Source organism: Canis aureus, chromosome 27 (assembly GCF_053574225.1).
Source record: "Canis aureus isolate CA01 chromosome 27, VMU_Caureus_v.1.0, whole genome shotgun sequence".
Classification (NCBI taxonomy): Eukaryota; Metazoa; Chordata; class Mammalia; order Carnivora; family Canidae; genus Canis; species Canis aureus.
The window spans coordinates 44,948,117-44,952,225 of NC_135637.1; the positions used below are offsets into that span (position 1 = coordinate 44,948,117).

At 50.6% G+C, this 4,109-nt stretch overlaps 1 long non-coding RNA gene across 1 annotated transcript; it reads left to right on the forward strand.

Moving 5' to 3' along the window:
• Positions 1 to 1,367: 1,367 nt before the first annotated feature.
• Positions 1,368 to 3,740, forward strand: LOC144299578 (uncharacterized). The gene is made up of 3 exons (XR_013366268.1): positions 1,368 to 1,427; positions 1,600 to 1,770; positions 3,271 to 3,740. It is a non-coding gene; the product is annotated as an uncharacterized LOC144299578 (long non-coding RNA).
• The last annotated feature ends 369 nt before the right edge of the window (positions 3,741 to 4,109 follow it).

A 4,109-nucleotide genomic window follows, 5' to 3' on the forward strand; every position in this document is an offset into this window, starting at 1 on the left:
ACGGCGGACGGTCGGCCCCGGGGGTGCGGGCGGCGGCACCACGGGCCGGGCCGGCGGAGCCGTTCTCTCGGGCTCGAGCCGCCTGCGCCACCTGCGCGGCCTGGTCGCCTTGACCCGAGGCCCGAGGGCACGTGCTAGGCCCGGTCGCAGCCGCCCCGCCCCCGCCCCGCCCCCCCCCCGCGGGGCCTCGCCTCGGGCTGCGGATGCGCAGGCCCCACGGTCAGGGTCAGGGCGTCAGCGGCGCTGAATCGCTGCCTCGGGAGGGCGGCCCGCGGACGGAGGGCACGAGCCCGCGCACATCACGCGCTCTGGGAGCGTCCTGACGAGTAAGTGGTTAGCGAGGGGGACCCCGGCGTTGGACGGCTGTGCTGGGCCGGGCGCACGGAGGCAGGGAGCCCACTGGCGATCGAGAGCCCGCCTCGGGAGCTGCTGGGGAGCGGCCAGGACGCCTTCCTCTCGGCTGGTGGGCGCGGGGGATGCGGGCCGAGCAGCTAAGGGTCCGCCTGGGACCTACTGACCAGGGAAGCGGAGTTCCCGAGAAGCCTCAACTCCCAGCCACGGCGGGTTTGCTGTGCTAAAGTCCTCCCGTTCGGGAAAGACTGGCACCTGGGCGTGTCGATGGAGTTACCTGCATTGAGGCCCCTGTGATCTGAAATCGTCCTTAACCCTCTGAGCCCATGGGACTGAGTGGGCCAAGCCACTCTAGTTTTTTTAAATTTTATTTATTTATGACAGAGAGAGGGGCACAGTCAGAGGCAGAGGCGGGCCCCTTGCAGGGAGCCTGACGTGGGACTCGATCCCGGGTCTCCAGGATCAGGCCCTGGGCTGATGGCGCGCTAAACCACTGAGCCACCCGGGCTGCCCTCCCACTCTATTAAAAACTAAAATCTTGGGACGCCTGGGTGGCTCAGTAGTTGGGCATCTATCTGCCTTCTGTTCAAGGCTTGATCCTGGGGTCCTGGGATCAAGTCCTGCATAGCGCTCCTGGCACGGAGCCTGCTTCTCCCTCTGCCTAGGTCTCTGCCTTTTTCTCTGTCTCTCTCAAGAATAAATAAAATCTTAAAAACAAAACGAGCAAAGCTAAAATCTTTAGGGCACTTGGGTTGCTCTGTTGGTTAAGCATTGCACTTGATCTTGGCTTAGTTCTTGACTTTGGGGGGTGAGTTCTGTCCCCATACTGGGCATGAGGCCTACCTAAAAAGAAAACAACCAAAGCACAAAACCAAAAACAAAACAAAAAAACCATACCCCTAAGAAACAAAAACCCCATCAAAGTCTTTTATTTGAATACTTGCAGAGCTATCCTTCACTGAGACAGAATTTGCTCTTCTTGCCCTCTTCTCCAGTTTCTCCCCTTGTGTGTAACAGGGGCTATGTTCCAGCATAACAGAGCAGGAGATGCGCTCAGGCTGAGAAGGCAGATGAAGGTACTACACCCTAAGGAGGCTGAACGACCTAACCAGCAAGTACCAGCTTGGGGACTGTGTTTGGGACTGGATTATAGGTGCTTGATAAAGGAGAGGGGGATTCAGATTGGGTAGGGTGAATTTACTGCTTTGGGAGTATTCTTCTGAGATACAAGGTTTGACATTCTGTCAGGGACCGCAGGAGTTTGTGTGAACTTGCTACAAGGATGGCTTCTAGAAGCATGAAAGGAAGCTACGGCCCGTGCTCAGTGAGGTTGAAATTGCTGGACCCCTGACAGATGGCAGCTGAAGGCTAAACCGCTCAGGGATTGTGAAGCTGGGATACATATGATGACTTTCTAAGGTAAGAAAACCCAAGCAAATGGATATATTCCACAGGAAGCACCGACAAACACATCATTTACCAAGGCTCTAGGAATATGCTGATGAGAGGGACAGCAGCGTCGTTAAACAGTTCAGTGGTGGGGTACGTGCATAGGCCAGTGCTGACAAACAGTAAGAGTGGCTGTCATAGAAACGGATGACAGGACCCTGCAGCACTTGAGGTCAGGCGGTGGCATTGAACCATCAGAGGCCAGGTTTACACCATTTACTGTGAGCCATGAGGTTGGAGTGGCAGCCAAGGCACCAACCCACAAAGGGTTCCAGAAATGGTTTGAAGAGCCCAGTGTTTTTCGTACAAAATGGAAGGTCAGCCACCAGGAGTAGTACTCTTATTATCAAAAGAAATCAAGGCTAGATGATGGGAGGCTGAAGACGGCTCAATACAAAGGCATGATCCCTTGCCAAGTTCTAGTCAGTGTTCAGGCCTGGGACTGTCTAGTCTTTGAAGAGGAGGCCAGGTCCCCAGAACAAAGGACCATGTATGTATGGCAAGGGGATAAATATTCTTCCAGGAATTTTCGTACAGTTATTCAGCATATCTTTTACCTGTAGCTGTGCAATAAGTTACCCCAAAACTTAGTAGCATAATTGACTATTTTTGTTATCTCACGTGGTTTCTGTGGGTCAAAAATCTAGTTAAAGCTTAGCCAGATAGTGCTGGCTCATGGTGTCTCTGAGAATGCACACAAGATGTGGGTTGGGGCTGTAGTCATTTGAAGGTTGAGCTGAGCCTGGGATGTCCACTTCCAAGGCAGCTTACTCACATGCACAAGCAGGGGGTGCAGCAGGCTCCCTGCTGAACAGAGAGCCTGATGTGGGGCTTGACCCCAAGACCCTGGGATCATGACTTGGGCCACCCCGGTGCCCGGCCAGTAAGTTTTTGACCAGAGGCCTCAATTCCTTGCCTCATGGATGTTTCCATAAGGCTACTTGGGTGTTTCCATGACGTGAAAGCAAGTGATCCAGGGGAAGCAAAGCGGAAGTCACAATGCCTTTTATGACCTAACGTTGGAAGTCACACATTGTAATTGTCACAGATTGTCACAGGTCTGCCTTACTCAGTGAGGCAGGGGACTTCACAAGGGAATGACTGAATACCAGGAGGCTAGAATCATTGTGGCCATTTGGGAGGCTGCCTACCACATTTGGGTAAATGTAAATAAACAAGGGGGATTGGACTCTAGGAGTAATTTGAGGAGTGGACTGGGGAAGGGGGAATATACCAAGAATTTTAATATTGTTGGATGTAGGGTCAGAGTTAACATTAGTTTCTGGATATACAAAACATAATCGTGGCTCACTGTTAGGATGGGGCCTATGGGGAGCCAAATAAATAGAATCCCAGGTCAGGATCCAGCTCACAATGGTAACCGTGTGACATTACTCAGTTTGCAGATGTGTAATGGAATAGAATGTTTGAAAATCCATGCAGAACACACATTGCGTCTTTCATTTGTAGGATCAGAACTATCATGATTGTGGAGGCCAAGTGGAGGCCTCTGTACCTGTTTCCATCCCTGGTCAAAATAGTAAGTATAAAACAATATCACAATCTAGGAGGAATGACGGATATTTTTATTACTCTTTTGTTGTTTTGTTTTGTTTGGTGTTTTTTTTATTCCTTTGTTTTTAAAAAAGATTTTATTTATTCACATGAGACAGAGAGAGAGAGGTAGAGACATAGGCAGAGGGAGGAGAAGCAGGCTCCATGCAGGGAGTCCAATGTGGGACTGGATCCTGGGACCCCAGGATCACTCCCTGACCCTAAGACAAATGCTCAACTACTGAGCCACCCAGGCATCCCTAATTTTATTCCTCTTAAGGATATAAAGGATTCAAGTGATGGTCCTTGTCATATTTCCATTTAATTCACCTGTCTACCCCTGCAGAAACCAGATTCATCCTGGAGGTTGGCCGAAATTTCCATAAATTCACCCAGATAGTAGCCCCAACTGAAGCTGCTATGCCAGATGTAGTCTCTTCGCTCAAGCCAGATTCATGACTTTTCAGGTACATGGTATACAAACATTAGTTGGCAAATGTGTTTCTTTCTATCCCTATCAGATACCATTTGGATTCACATGGAGCAGACAACAGTATGCATTTCCCATTGCTCCAGGGTTGTACCTTTCCAGTCTGTCATAGTTCACGTACCACCTGGGTATCTGAAGAACATTGTGCCGATTTGCTCCTCTGATAGCTTGTCAATGGAGTTAGATTACAGGAAATGTCTGGCACATTGGAAGCCTTGGTAAGAAACGTGCATTCCATTGTTGGAGAAGATGCCTGTGAAGATTC